The sequence below is a fragment of the Amblyraja radiata genome, chromosome 17 (genome assembly GCF_010909765.2).
Source record: "Amblyraja radiata isolate CabotCenter1 chromosome 17, sAmbRad1.1.pri, whole genome shotgun sequence".
Lineage (NCBI taxonomy): Eukaryota > Metazoa > Chordata > Chondrichthyes > Rajiformes > Rajidae > Amblyraja > Amblyraja radiata.
Genome location: NC_045972.1, coordinates 23,648,929 through 23,666,084, shown reverse-complemented (window position 1 = coordinate 23,666,084; position 17,156 = coordinate 23,648,929).

Here is a 17,156-nt window from a genome sequence, read left to right as displayed (position 1 = left end):
TTTTCATTGCCGGGAAATACGGTACTTTATTTAGAGATATGGCTTTTGAAGACAAATTACTTTATAAAAGTCAACTGACTGCTGACGGAGAGGAGAACAAGCTGCGCATGCGCGGTTTAAGATTTTTTTAAAGTTGACCGACTTTCTACCCTGAGTAATTACTCACAGCACGTGCCTGCTCGGTACACGTGACAATAAATTAAACTAAATCAATGTTCCCGAATAGCACTGTGGGAGCTCCTACTAACAGCAATGGTTGGTTGAGGTGATGATAACTGAAGCGTAAATATTCACCTAGACAATGGGGAGAACTTTCCAGCTCTCTGTTGGAAAGGCTCCATCCACTCTCAATGGTTCAAAAAGGAAGCTCACTATCCTCTCCACATCCACGCTATCTAGAATGGATGTGGAGAGGGTGTTTCCAATCGTGGCAGAGTCTAGGACTAGAGGGCACAGCATCAGAATAAAAGGATATACCTTCAGAATGGAGATGAGGATGAATTTCTTTAGCCAGAGGGTGGAGAATCTCTGGAATGCATTGCCACAGACGGCTGTGGAGGTCAAGTCATTGGGTATTTTTAAAGCAAAGCAAAGAACCTTAATTAGTAAGGGCATCAAATGTTACACAGAAAGCAGGAAAATGGATTATGAGAGGGAAAATTACATCAGCTATGATCGAATGGAATAGACTTGATGGGCTGAATGGCCCAATTCTACACCTAAATTTGGTTTAATTTAGTTAGGAGAAACTGCGTGGAAATAGGCCCTTTGACCCATGAGTCTGCACTGACCAACGATCACCTGTACACTGGTTCTATCCTACACACTAGGGGCAATTTACAGAAGCCAATTAACGTACAAACCAGTATGTTTTTGGAATGTGGGAGGAAACCAGTACACCCAGAGAAAACTCACGCCCTCACAGCGAGAAGTACAAACTCCATACAGACAGCACCCACAATCAGTATCGAATCCGGTTCTCTGGCGTTGTCAGGCAGCAGTACTACCTCTGCATTACTGTGCCATCCCATGTCTTATGTGAAGTCAAGGCTCCATCCACTCTCTCATGTCATAAAACTCAGGATTTTAAACTGACAGAGAGAGTGGATGGAGCCTTTCCAACAGAGAGCTGGAAAGGTCTCCCCATTGTCTAGGTGAATATTTACGCTTCAGTTATCATCACCTCAACCAACCATTGCTGTTAGTAGGAGCTTGCATTGTGCAGACTGGCATCTCTGTCGCACATTTAATCACCGTGACTGAAATTCAAAAGCAATTCATAGTTTTTATGTGCTGTGAGGTATTCTGAGAACATTTAATCAGCTTGATTTTTCATCATCTATTTGAACTGATTTCTTCCTCAGGCTGCCCTGCTTCCAATGTCCTCATTCTTGCCCCATCATTTGAGTTTTGTTCTAACACTTTTGACAAGCTGGCTAGTTTGTCTGTTTCTGAAGATTGTTTCAAGTCTCATCTCAGAAACATGAGCTTAAAATCTACAGGCTGGCATACCACAAGACGTCACCACTTGTGTTATTGTGCATGATAGGAATCCCGTCAGCCAGCCTAAGTATTCAACCAGTTCACAGTGGCTGCTGTGTCTACCATCTATGCCAAGCAGCACAGCTGGTAGAGCTGCTGCCACACAGCAACTGAGACCTGGGTTTGATCCCTACCTCCGGTGCTATCTGTGTGGACTTTGCACATTCTCCCTGTGACTGTGTGGGTTTCCACCAGGTATTCCGGTTTCCTCCCACATCCCAGAGACATGCAGGTTTGTAAGTTAATTGGCCTCTGTAAATTATCCCCATTGTGTGGGGAATGTGATAACATAGAACTAGTGTGAACGGGTGATCGATAATCGACAGGTGAACATGGTTAGGTGACTTTTTGGGTCAGGACTGCCATACAGCTTCAATAACCCTGGTTCAACGCTGACCTCGGGTGCTATCTGTGTGGAGTTTGTACGTTCTTCCTGTGACCGCATGGTTTTTCTATAAGTGCTCCAGTTTCCTCCCACGTCTTAAAGATGTCCAGCTTGAGAGGTTAATTGTCCACATTGTGTACAGCTGTTGTGTGTAGGTAAGTGGTAGAATTTAAAAGGGAAAAAAATGAAAAATAGGACTATTGTATATTAGTAGTGGAACACAAAATGCTGGAGTAACTGACCTGCCTGACCTGCTGAGTTACTCCAGCACTTTGTGTACTTTGATCCACAATGTTGCTTGACTGGTTTAAATTTCAAGGCACCTCTCTGGATAAAAAGGCATGGGTGACGTTTTGGGTCAGGACCCTTCTACAGACTCTTCCGATTTGGGTCTGAAAAAGAGTCTCATCCCGAAACGTCACCCATTGCTTTTCTCCAGAGATACCGTCTGACCCGTTGAGCTACTCCAGCACTTTGTGTCAATCTACGGTGTAAACTAGTATCTGCAGTTCCTCCCTACACTGAGTTTAGAAGCTCTTGGTGAAGATATATTGTTTCCCGGTGCTTTCACGAGACACACAAAGAATGTTAAACTTCCCTTTGTCAAGGTAGGTTTTATGTAATTTCTACATCAACAGGATCATGTGCTATGAGCATATTTTTATATTGACTGTGTAGACCAACATTTTTAATGATTGATTATCCATACGCAGTGATTCAGCTGTGGGACCTGGCATCCGAACAGTCACCTCAACTTGTTGTTTAATCTTTTTGTTCTCTTGTGCATTTAATCTTCTTTTTCTGTCAGCTCACATGCACATGCATTTTAAATAAAAGTTTGAGGTTATTGCAGAGTTTCAAATGAGAGGAACATTATAGACGGACACGATATGCTGGAGTAACTCAGCGGGTCAGGCAGCATATCCGGAGAAAAGTAATAACAAAATTTACCGAATAATGTATAGAGTGGATAGAGTGGATGTGGAGAGGATGTTTCCACTAGTGGGAGAACCTAGGACCAGAGGCCATAGCTTCAGAATAAAAGGATGTACCTGTAGAAAGATGAGGATGAATTTATTTTGTCAGAGGGTGGTGAATCTGTGGAATTGATTGCCACAGACAGCATCCGTAGTCAGGATTAAACCCGGGTCTATGGCGCTGTAAGGCAACAACTCTACCACTGCTTCACCATGCACGATAGGCAGGCTCCTCAGTAATAGTTCTTTATAACCTTTCCTCTTGTTTCCAGCAGGATCCATGTACCCTGGTCCTTTATCCTGTTTTCTAATAAAATTCCTCACATGGATTAATCTGACATTAAACAATTACACCTTCATAAAGTAAGTGAAGCAAGGCAGCATAAGTAATAAGATTCCAGGTTACACTTGAGGAACTTAGAACACACCGCAAGGTCTACAGAGACCGACTTTAATGAAAGTAAATTTAAAGAAGTTTTGCATCATCTGCCTCATTATTTTTCAGAATTGCAGCATTTATACATCATAACACATGGCTCCTTTGGAATGGAAAAGTGCCATTTTCCTCTTTTGATTAGAATCTGCAACAAATGTAGTTTATAAATATGTAGGAGGAAATAGGGAACAAACACTGTAAGCAGAAGAAGGAACTGGTGTTTTATTATTGCAATGAACCCTAAGGTCTCGCCCACTTCCATCATTATTTTTAGCTTAACCACCACTGCCTTTATCTTCACCCTTTAACCGATCAAGAATATCGCTCGTCTATGGAACTGTCACTACAATGCCGAGAACTATATTCCGCACTCTGGGTACTTTGCTACTGCACTTATTTATTGTACTTGAATTTGAATTGATTATGTACATATGCATAGTGTTATCTGATCGGATTAGATGGCATGCAAAACAAAGCTGTTTACTGTACCTCGGCACACATGATAATAATATACTTAAATCGAAACCGAGTGAATTTACGGGTCTGTTATGCTGAGGGAGTAGAAATGTTTTATAGATTCAGGATCAGCTCCTGTGGATTTGAGGGTAGCTAAAGTTATCCCACTTTTTATGAAAGGCAAGAGAGAAAAAACAGGGAATTATAAACCTGTTAGCCTGACATCGGTGGGTGGTGGGGAAGATTCTGGATTCAATTATAAAAGATGAAATAGAGGCACATTTGGATAGCAGTAGAAGGATTGGTCCGAGTCAGCATGAATTTATGAAAGGGAAATGCTTGACTATTCTTCTGGATTTTTTTGAGGATGTAACTAGGAAAATGCACAAGGGAGAGCCAGTAGATTTAGTGTACCTGGACTTTCAGAAATAATTTTATAAGGTCCTACATAGGAGATTAGTGGGCAAAATTACAGCACATGGTATTAGGGGTAGGGTGCTGACATGGATAGAAAATTGGTTGGCAGACAGGAAACAAAGAATAGGGATTAATGGGTCCCTTTCAGACTGGCAGGCAAGGCTCAATGCTGGGACCGTAGCTATTTACAATATACATTAATGATTTAGATGAAAGGATTACAAATAACATTAGCAAATTTGCAGATAACACAAAGCTGGATGGCAGTATGAACTGTGAAGAGGATGCTATGAGGATGCAGGGTGACTTGGACAGGTTGAGTGAGTGGGCAGATGCATGGCAGATGCTGTTTAATGTGGATAAATGTGAGGTTATCCACTTTGGTGGCAAAAACAGGAAGGCAGATTATTATCTAAATTGAGTCAAGTTGGGAAAAGGGGAAGTACAATGGGATCTGGGGGTCCTTGTTCATCAGTCAATGAAAGTAAGCATGCAGGTACAGCAGGCAGTGAAGAAAGCAAATGGCATTTTGGCCTTCATAACAAGAGGAGTTGAGTATAGGAGCAAAGAGGTGCTTCGGCAGTTGAGCAGGGCCCTAGTGAGACCACACCTGGAGTATTGTGTGCCGTTTTGGTCTGCCAATTTGATGAAGGACATTCTTCATATTGAGGGAGTGCAGCGTAGGTTCACCAGGTTAATTCCCGGGATGCCGGGACTGTCATATGTTGATAGAATGGAGAGGCTGGGCTTGTATACTCTGGAATTTAGAAGTTGATAGGGGATCTTATTGAAAACAACTCAGGCCAAACAACTTATTTCATTTCATTAAGGGCTAACAAATCATTTATTGCAAGCACATTATGGGTTAACAAATCATCATTCATTGCAAGCACATTACTGGCTAACAAATCATTTATTGCAAGCATATAAAGGGTTAACAAATCATTCATTGCAAGCACATTGCTGGCTAACAAATCATTTATTGCAAGCACATTAAGGGTTAACAAATCATCATTCATTGCAAGCACATTGCTGGCTAACAAATCATTTATTGCAAGCACATGAATGGTTAACCACAGAAAGCACATAACCACATAATCACATAAACCACATCAAGCACATAAAGGATAGACTCACAGTTCAGTAGACTCACAGCAGAATCAGAGTTGTGGCCTCTCTCTCGCGATCATCCAGAGTGACTGACTCACATCCAGGCATCCGTAGTTTTTTAATCCTGCCCCCCCCCCCCCCCCACCGGAAGGGGCATTACCTTCATCATTGTGATTGACATGCGAGAGGACCAATCAGCTGATCGCAAGATTTTTTTAAACATTCACAACTTTTTTACTTTTCATTGATCGGAAAAATCCTCAGGGCTGCCTCAGCGGAGGAGGACTGTGAGTAAGATGGCCAAAATTCATAGCGATATATGGTAGCGTTTCTTGTAAAATCAATACACAGTGCAGACAGGAAGTGGTCAAGATGAGACTTTTAGTTATATAGATTATCATCTCTACCTCCAACTCCACTCCTAGCAAAGCATTCCATGTACTCACCATCCTCTCTGAAAAACAAACTTGCCCTGTACATCTTCTTTTAACTTTGCCCTCTCACCTTAATTTTATGCCCTCTAATATTTTATTTTTACCACCCTCAGAAAAAAATCTGACTGTCTGCCCTATGTGTCTGACTGTCTATTATATGTTTAAAGTCCTCTAAAGCATCTCCCCTCAACAACTAGTGTCCCAGAGAAAATAATCCAAGTCTGTCCAACCTCTTCCTCTGGCTATTATCCCTTAATCCAGGTATCTTGCTGTAAATCTCCTCGGCACCTTTTGCAAAGCCTCCACATCCTCCCTTTAATGGGATGACCAGAACTGCCCACAGTACTCCAAATGCAGCCTAACCAAAGTCCAATAAAAGTGCATCATAACTTTCTGACTCTTATGCTCAATGCTCACACCAATGATGGCAAGCATACCATATGCCTTATTTACTATTCTGTGTACTTGTACTGACAAGTTATGGACCTGGAACCCAATATTCCTCTGATCATCAATGCTGTTAAGGGTCTTGTCATTCATTGTATATTTTCCCCTTATATTCAATCTCCCAAATTGCAACACCTCACACTTGTAAGAAGTCCAAACTGAAAGAATTTGGAAGTAAATTTATGAGACCACTCCATGTGAGATTGAGAATGATTAGTACTGGTGTCAGAGGTTATGGGGAGAAGGCAAGGGAATTGGGTTGGTAGGGAGAGATAGATCAGTCATGATTGAATGGCGGAGCAGACTTGATAGGCTGAATGAATTCTATCACTTATGATCTTATGAATAAAATATATTCAATGATTGCTGCAAAAATAATAAATGATTGGTTATTCACCCGCTGTTCACTAACGTTATGCAGGTAATCTTTTATATGACACTCTAATAGCCTACACTCATTGTAGTGTGTGATGTATATCAGTAAATTATTATGCAAATATTAATCTACTGTATTCCTACTAGGAGCAGTATTTTTTAAGATGATTATGTTTTCAGTAACTGATCTCAGCACAAAGAACACAGTCTTTACTCTACCTCTCGCTCGGTCTCTGGGTCATAACTGACATTAGGGTAGTTTTAAATGGGCATGATTGCGTACATTTGAAGTTGACAACATACCCACCAGAGCAGAGATTGGGGGTGTCATTAGGTATACAAGTGCACTGAGCTTGTTAGTACCTATGAGATGAAAGATAGTTTCTCTATTGTTATTCAATAGTCTCAAGATATTGTTGATGGCTCATTAGTAGCCAATAGAATGGATAGTTCCCTTTCATCATACAGCAAGAGGCTTACATAGTGCATGTTAATAAATAATAACATTTGGTGAATATGTCTGAATATTTGCAGATAGAACTCTGCACAGTGTTGCATGAGTTATTGTCCAACTCAAAGTCAATTGGGACTATGGTCCGGTTAAGAACAATGGCCATGTATGCAAGTTAGCATCATGGTATTAATAACCCATGTTTTTTCTACCATTATTGGTTTATCTGTTTAAGTGTTTCACACCCAGATTGGGTTACTGCATGAAACCACAGAGCTTTGAAGTCTTCACATAGTCACTCACGTGACTTCGAAATAAAATAGAAAGATTAAACGAGAACTTACTGTTTGAGGTTTGATCTTTATTTTATGAGAAGTTGAAGTGAGGGAATACGTGCCCTCCACTCCCAACACTACTTCTCATAAAGATCATTCGGAAGTTCTAAGGTCGTTAATCTTTCTATAGTTTAAGTTCAGCAACTAGTCTGTGGTTTCATACAGCTGCTCTGAAGATTAATGCGCATGCGGGCTGGCAGGCTCTTCACATATTCCCTCACCTCAACTTCCATAAAATAAAGATCAAACTTCAAACGGTAAGTTCTCGTTTAATCTTTCTATTAAAATGGCAAATGATAGTACATATCCATCGTGCCTTCCAGCACTGTTGACTGTGGGCTGCATGGGGCCAGGAAGCTCAAGATAACTCTACACCACTTCTTCAAAGTCATGCTGTGGAATCTTTAGCCAGAGAGAGTGCAAGGGTACAGTCTGACCTAAGGGTGCTGGAACATTGTTGGTGTACCTGTTTAATGATATGATAGAGATATAGAAAGTCATGAGCAGCAATGAAAAGGTAGTTTTGCATGGTAGGACAGTCTTGGGCGGCCCGGTGGCGCAGCGCCAGAGACCCATGTTGGATCCTGCCTACTTGTGCTTGTCTGTACAGAGTTTGTACGTTCCCCCCATGACATGCATGGGCTTTCGCTGGGATGTCCAATTTCCTCACACATTCCAAAGGCGTGTAGGTTAGTAGGTTACTTGGTCTGTTATGATTGTAAATTATCCCTAGTGTATATAGGATAGTGTTAAGGGCCTGTCCCACTTTCCCGTGTTACTCACGAATTCTGCCGAGTTTTCCCCTTGAATCAAACTCGGAGAATTACGGTAATAGCCAGCCGTAGGTATTCGGGGCTATTGTGGACATTTTTCAACATGCTGATAAAATGTCCCAACTTACCTGATGCCCTGAGTATCTACGGCTGGCATTACGAGCCGCTACGAAATATCAACGGATTCCTACGGCCTCCTACGGACTCGCTACGGACATTCTCCGCGTTTGAATCAAGGGGAAAACTCGGGAGAATTTGTGAGTAACTCGGGAAAGTGGGACAGGCCCTTTAGTGTGCGGGTATCGCTGGTCAGTGTGGACTTAGTGGGTCAAAGGGGATGTTTAGAGACGATCTGGAGGGGTACATTTTTCACACAAAGAGTAACTGGTATTTGGAATGAGCTGTTACAGGAGCTGGTGAAGACAGGACAAACAATAACATCAAAGGGGCATTTGGACAGGTTGGTGTTGACAAGGCATTAGAATGAGCAGGGCATAGAGGGAAATGGCAAGTGGGATATGCTTAGATAGGCATGATGGTCGGCATGGACACAGTGGGCTGAAGAGTCTGTTTTATGCTGCACATCTCTATGACTCCATGACTCCAAAATAAAGTCGCGCACAGAGCTTCGAGATTAACAGGCTGATTTCACACAGAAAATGAGAAATGTGTGGACAATACTTCACAATGTCAGGGCAAATGGATTAGCAAATCCCGAGTTAATGTTTCAACCAGAAGATGTAGCTGTATCGGTATTAACATCAAAATACAACACCTGACAAAGGAAGAAAAATGACTGCAAAAATGTCAATATTAAATATTACAGTTTAATCTGGCTTTGCCCACTGCTTGGCAAACCTACCACAACCACACATAATACTTGATTTGTGCGTCTATGAGAAAGGCAACAGTCTTAACGACAGCAATTTAACTCCAACTATTTTTCCCATCAACGCCCAAGAAAAAAAATATAAGCGGTGAGGAGAATTTTTAATCTTCGTCAGATATCTCTGGTAATATTTGTTCAGCGCTGGATGAAACTTCGAAAGCCTGTGCCTGGTCCGGTTTGAAAAAATATATATATAGGAATGGACTTACAAAAATGAGCAATTTCCCCAGGAAAATTGGAAAATCTGCCAAGCAATTCTGAGTGACCTGCCATCAATCAGTGCTAAATTCCCTCGAGCCACAAAATATTCACTGATTTGCAGTTACTGAGATGCTTCACCCAGTAGCTAATGGTATGTGGCAAATGGATTCAAGTGCTACAGAGATCATTAGGGACCAAATATGCTACATGAATAATAATACCAAAAAAAAACGTTGCTGGATGACCTTCTTATTGAGAGAAAGGCTGTGTGAATCCGTTCGTTGGTTAGGAAGTCTGATTTGCGGGCCCCGCTCAAGCTGCCTACTTGACCCTGGGGGTGGGAAAAGGGGAGACTTTGCACTTTAAAGGGAGTGGCCCACAAATAGCTTAGTTTGAAAATAGTCTCAAAGTGCTGGAGTAACTCAGCGGGGTCAGGCAGCATCCATAGGAAGTGATAGGTGCAGGTACAATTACAATGTTTAAGTGACATTTTTTGTCCTGAAATAAAAGTTGTTCAGTATGAAAATTGAAATTTACTTCCAGGAAATATACAAAAACTGTTTATGGAAAGACAGGGTGGGTATAATTTGAGAGGGGAACATAATTTTAAAAAACTCAATGTCAGAACAACTCTTAAAAGTATATGCATAGCAATCTGTGGCGTGAATTTGTGGAATGGTCTGGAACAGGAGATAAATCTTAGCACAAACATAATTCAGTTTATAAAGATGTACAAAAACACTTGTTTAAAAGGATATTGGGATGAGGATAGGTGATTGTGAGTGGGGTATTTGTTATACTGATTGTATTGGGAAGGGTGATTATAGGGTGATGGGTTGTATATATGACTAAGATACTGTATAGTATATTCAATTCAATTCAATTCAATTCAATTCAACTTTAATGTCATTGCACAAATACTGAGTATGGGTACAAAGAAATGCAGTTTTGCGTCAGTCCGTTGTAGTAGTGCAATATAGAAATTTTTAAAAAAAATAAAAAATAAATAAAAAAGGATATGAGGGTTTTTTCTTTTCTTTATTATTTTTTTCTCTCTTTTTTGTATGGCTTTGTAAATATTTGATTTGTGTATAAATGTAAATAATTTGGTGTACATATAGCTGCTGGTGTACATATGGTGTACATATAGCTGCTAAATATGTATAAGATAATTACAAGCAGTTGAATAAGGGGTGGGAATTAATAAGCTCTTTCCTGCTCCTTTTCGGACACATATCATTTCATTTATTTATAGAAACTGTTTATGACACTTTATAAATATTCTTGTTTTGTTTTTTGTATGCTGTTTCACACTTGCTTTTTATTATTTTATTTTGTTCGAAATAAAGAATTAAATAAATAAATAGATAAATAAATAAATAAAGTGCAAAATGAAAGCTAAGCAAAACTCTTCATACAAGAAGGAAGAAAATCCACAAAAAAAATAAGGCACAACAAGGCAAGACATTATGTTTTCTGTTTGCCCATGGATCGAATGGACCAAACATTCAAACTGCGCACTCTCTTTACGAATTATATAAAGAGGATGAGTGACTGAACTTTATTGCCTTCCATCACAGTGGGTAATGTTGATTCCGCTGTGGTGGATGTTTATGTTAAACTCTATCGTGTATTGTGTTCTTTTTATTTGTATGGCTGTATGGTAACTCAAATTTCACTGTACCAATTGGAGCATGTGACAATAAATATGACCTTGAACTTGAACTTGAACATATGGCTCCAAGGAATATAGTTCCAACTTGCCTAACCTTTCCCTATTTAATCTTCCCTTTATACATTCTCATTGTCTGTACATTCAATAGTGTCAATAAGTCTGAAGAAGGCTCCAGACCCAAAATGTCACCTATTCATGTTCTCGAGAGACGCTGCCTGACCTGGTGAGGTACTCCAGCATGCAAATATCCGCTAACTGGAAATAATGCTAATATGCTTTGCTACCACACTGTAATCTGCATTAGAGTTTTTCATATTCAGGTCATGAATCCTCAGTTAATAAATACTTTTCATTGTGTTGAAGATACCTAAATGTTATTGCAATTCTTTAATTCCACTGTCTTTTCAATTCCACTGATTGCTGTCACACTAACAGAGCAGCAGTTACACTTTCAGTCAATGGAATTGAAGGGGACACTAAAAGTGATTAAAACAATGTCTCCAACCATGGAACTGACTTGCAATGAGTTACTTAAAGAGGATTTGGGATTAGATTGTGTGTGGGGGGGGGGGAGGAGAGAGAGGGAGAGGGAGAGGGAGAGGGAGAGGGAGAGGGAGAGGGAGAGGGAGAGGGAGAGGGAGAGGGTGAGAGTGAGAGAGACGGTGAGAGGGAGAGGGAGAGGGAGAGAGAGAGGGTGAGAGTGAGAGTGAGAGAGAGGGTGAGAGTGAGAGAGAAAGGGAGAGAGAGAAAGAGGAAGTGAGAGAGAGGGATAATTTTATTGTCATATGTCTCAAAACAGAACAATTATTTGTTTTACCCGCAGAAGTACAACAGGTAGGTAACCACAGTACTCAGTACTCATTGTTTTGTTTTTATTGTTTTTATTTTATGTGTGAAATGTTTAAAGTTTTATGTGTGATGCTCTGGTATTCCCTGGGAAACGTCTTCTCATTTTACACTGTAAAACTGTTGCTTTGCAAGATGACAATAAAGGTTGATTGATTGATTGATTAGATACCATAATAAACAACAAAACGTTCAATACATTAAAATAAAACAATGCAGTGCACAAACGATATAGTGCAAAGCCCAAAGACTCTACTGCAAACAAGGCAGTTTGTAGTTCGGAGTTCAGTTGGAGTTTGTAGCATTTAATAGCCTGATGGCTGTTGGAAATAAGCCGTTTTTAAACCTGGACTTTACAATTTCAGGCTTCTATACCATCTTCTCGATGGCAGGAGTGAAAGGAGAGAGCTGCCAGGGTGGTGTGGGTCCTTGATGATGCTGGCTGCCTTTTTGAGGTAGGGCCTTTTCTTCCAGCCAAGTCCAACCACCCCTGTATTACCCGAGTCCGCTGCTGCCCTTGACTTGCCTGGGAGACAACACAAACAATCCTTGAGCTTTACCAATGACTCACACTCACAGACTGTCACAGCAACATCAGCAACAAAGCAATTTAAGATTACAATTTATATTTGAACGATTAAATGATAATCTCTTTAAATATTGCTGATTTGCTTTACAAATAAAATTACTGCTTAGTCTGTAATAATATAATTCCAAAGATCGTTGTGTTTTTATGCTATCGCAAGATTTAAATACATTCATATACACAAATGTCTGACTGGAACAATCATATTTGAAATCCCTCAATTGGTTCAGTGCAGCAGAGAAGAGTGGATTATACTTAATATCTTTGGTAAAACTCATCCTTTGGGTATGTGGTATCTCTAATAACTGTCTTTACTTATTTTAACAAAGCTATAGTACTCTCCTTTTCACCTCTCTCTCTCACTCTCTCTCTTTTTTTTTTTCTTTTTTTTTTTTTTCAATTCCAAGACTTTATTCGACACAACAAATGATACAACAGATCAAGTCATAAACAAAAAAAGAAATTACATTATATCAAGTGTCATTATAAAACAACATTACAATCATTGTTCACAATACTCTCAACCCCACGCGGTGACCAGCGCCCACGGAAAACCTCCAAAGTCCCCGTGAACACCGCGTATTCCCTCTCCAGGGACACACGTGCACGGACGTAGGCCCGAAAGAGGGGCAGGCAACCGACTCTAGCCTGACCATCGACCGCCTGCTGCCTGGACCCGCGTATGGCCATTTTGGCCAGGCCCAGGAGTAAACCGACAGGTAAGTCCCACCCACCCACTTGGCTCTCCCCACACCCTGCCTTGTGTCCAAACACAAGAATCGTAGGACTAAAATGCAACCAGAACTTTAGGAACAACCCCTTCAGATATTGGTACAGGGGCAGTAGCCTCTCACACTCCATATATGCGTGGAACACGGTCTCTTCCTCGCCACAGAAAATACAAGCAGCGGACGAGCCCGTGAACCGACTCAAAAGTTTGTTACATGCCACCGCTCTGTGCAGCACTCTCCACCCCAGGTCCCCAATGTAAAGGGGGACAACTCCCTTGTAGAGGGACCCCCACTGGGGACCTTCCCCGCCTTCAGGTGGTAACACCGTCCGCCATGGTGTGTCGGGACGGGAGACGAAGGCAAAGAGGTGCAGAATGTGCAGGATCATTCTATACAGTGAGTGTCTCTTCGCATCACGAAATGGCACGCTAATCATCTCAGAAAGGCGGCTCAGGTTGTGTGGAGCCGGTGCCCGAGATATATCCCAGAACCGAGGCCCAATGAGCAGATCTGACGGAGCGGGTAAGAGCTCATTTAAAACCACTCTAGGCACACGCCTTTCCTTGACACCCGCCATGATTGGGTGAGGACCGGCCACTCCTGCAGCCGCAACATCCCCCTCCCCTCGTGGAGCAACACGCTGGCTGAAAACAACCAGATTCCTTACTCTTAACACATCCCGGTAGAAAACAGGCAAGCCCCTTAGGGCAGGTCGACTGATGCCTGCCACCGGGAGCCGCGAGACCCCCCTTAGACAATGACCCCGTCGGAAAAAATACGTGGCCAAAGCGTGCCATCTGGGGGGGTTCTCTATATACATATACCTCCGCAGAGTCCTGAGGCGGAGAGCCGCCACCTGGGTACGCACGCATTCCAAGGACTGGCCGCCCTCCTCTAACGGGAGACTCAGGACCGCTGCGGAAACCCAGTGCTTCCTATTTCCCCAAAAGAAGTCCACCAGCTTCTTCTGTAAAGCATTTACAAAAATGGAAGGCGGGACAAGAGTTGCCAGCCGGTACCATAACATCGAGACCACCAGCTGGTTTATGACCAACACCCTCCCCTGAAAAGAAAGAACTCCAAGCAGGCCTGACCAGCGCCCCAGCCTGGCAACCACTTTCGTCTCCAACTCCTGCCAGTTTGCCGGGCAAGCATCCTCAGTGGGACTCAGGTACACTCCCAGATAGAGGAGGTGCGTGGTGCTCCACGCAAACATTGCTATCTCCTCTGGCAGGGAGTCCACCTGCCACTGACCCACTAAAAGTCCAGAGCACTTGCTCCAATTAATCCTGGCAGAAGATGCAGCCGAGAAAATCTTCTGGCAATCACGCATCCTCCGCAGGTCACCAGGATCGGTGAACATAAGGAGTACATCATCAGCATGCGCTGAAAGAACCACCTCCACCCCCGGGCCAGGTAGGGCCAGGCCTGTCAACCTCCTCTGAAGAAGACACAGGAACGGCTCCACACAGACCGAGTACAACTGACCTGACATGGGGCACCCCTGACAGACCCCCCTCCCAAAATGAAAGGGGGCCTACAACGCACCATTAACCTTCACAAGGCACTCCACTGCAGCATACAAGAGGCGGACCCGGGCCACAAAATGCGGTCCAAATCCAAACGCTTGCAATGTCCCGAAAAGGTATTCATGCTCTACCCTATCAAAAGCCTTCTCCTGATCAAGAGACAGAAAAGCAGCTGACTGACCAGTACCCTGTGCTAGATGAATCAGGTCCCTAACCAGGTGGATGTTATCCTGGATGGACCGGCCAGGGACTGTATAGGACTGGTCATGGTGAATCAATTGAGACAGCACGGAGTCCAGGCGATTTGCCATCGCCCGTGCAAAAACTTTATACTCTGTGCATAGGAGAGAGATCGGGAGCCAGTTTTCAACAAGCGGAGTTCCCCCTTCTTGGGCAGCAGGACAACAACTGCTCTACGCCACGAGAGGGGCATCTCCCCGGTCACCAGGCTCTCCCCCAGAACCAACATGTAATCACCCCCCAGGATACCCCAGAAGGCTCTTACAAACTCTACCGTCAGCCCGTCCAGCCCGGGGGACTTACCCCTCCTGAGCTGATGCAATGCACGAGTCAACTCCTCCAAAGATAAAGGGCCATCAAGAAGATCGGCCACCTCCCTATCTACAATCGGTAGACCCTCCCACAGGCCCTGCTGAGCTTCCCCGCTGAATCCACCTGCGGAGAACAGGAATCCATAAAAGGACCTGACCAAGGCACTAATCCTCTCTGGATCCGTGACAGAAGAGCCATCATCTGTGAGCAGCTCTACGAGCTGCTTGCGGGCTCCCCGCCCCTTCTCCAGAGAGAAAAAGAAAGGCGAAGCTCGATCCAGATCGTGCAGCATCTGGATCCGCGCCCTCACGTAAGCGCCTCGGGACCGCTCAAGTTGCAGGTTCCTCAAGGCTTCCTTCTTCTGCTGAAACACACCCCATTCACAGGAGTCACCTCCAACCTGACCCAGGCGAGACTCTGCGTCCATCAGCTTCCTCTCAAGCCTCTCGACCGCTGAGTCCCGCCGCCCGGTCGACCCCCACGTGTATTCCTTACAAAAAAGACGGATGTGAGCTTTCCCCACATCCCACCACTGCCTAAGGGAAGAGAAGCACCTCTGCCTCTCTCTCCACCTCACCCAAAACCGACTGAATGACTCCCGGAAACACCGATCCTCCAGCAGCCGGTTATTAAAGTGCCAGTACGCAGACCCGGCCCGAGCGCGCGCTGGATTAAAATCCACACGCACCAGACAGTGGTCCGAGCATGGCACCAGCTGCATTGAGGTCACTGAGACACGGGAAACAAACGCTCGGGAGATATATATTCGATCAATGCGGGAACCACCGCCCTCAGACCTCCGTGAAAAAGCAGTGGAGTCTGGGTTGAGGTCCCGCCACGCATCAACCAACTCAAAAGAATCAATCATCCCTCTCACCTTCTTCGCTACAGCAGGGGCACACTGAGTACCAGAACGATCTCGCACCTCAAGCGTGCAGTTAAAGTCCCCCCCAAGGAAGACACACTCTCCCCTATCAATAGTGCTCAACAGAGCAGTCACCTCCTGAAGTAGGCCGGCCTGCATCGTGCCGGAGCTGGGGGCATACACGTTAATTAAATGCAACGGCATGCCATCCAGGCTCACGACCAGATGGAGCAAACGTCCTGGCACAACTTCTTGCACTTTTATAACATTTGGCAGGAAATTCTGAGCCAACAGAGAGGCCACCCCACTCTAATTTGAGCTAAGATGACTCATATAGACCTCACCTTCCCACTACAATCTCCACGTGGGTTCATCACTGACAACAGTATGCGTCTCCTGCAGAAAACACACTGCAAATTTCCCCTCCCTAAGGACTGATAAAAGCTGGAATCTGCGAAAACTCGCTCTACTCCCGTTTAAGTTTAATGTGGCTACTTTGAATGCGCAGACACACTGAATTGAAACCCTCACACTTCTCCTCGTGGGCTCTGTATCCCTCTCTCTTAGGAACTCCAAAAAGTCCCTAAACTGGCACTTCTCAGCGTCAGGATGATCACTATCCTTGGTGGCAAGGGCTAGCCTCAAGAGTTTTAACTAAAGCCGGCAGATCAGCCCACCGTCCCTTAGCAACCTCAATCTTTGTCCTGTTGGTACGGCTTGTTTTTAGAAACTCCCGCACCTCACAAATAACAATTGCATGAGACTCGTCCTTGGATCCTGGGCTATCGTCCAAGTTACTCGCACCTGACACAACATGCTCAGCATCACCAAGGTCATTTTCAGAAGTTGAAAGACCAGAGCTCTCTGGAATTTCGCAAACCCCTGCACACAAACTGGTCCCATCACTCTCCCCCTCCTCCGACATGTCACCACCCCCAGGATCAATGCCGGGGAAGGATCCCGAAGCCCCTATCCGCATCACGCAGCCCACTGACTGGCTGGGCTCCTGCGTTCTGCCCTCACCTCTACATCTGGGCCTGGGGAAGAAAAAACAAGAGGCACCTCCAGGGTCTGTGGTAAACTGCCACCCCCAGAATCTGAAAGAGGAACGCTGCCTGAAATAGCTCCGACCTCCACAGCACAA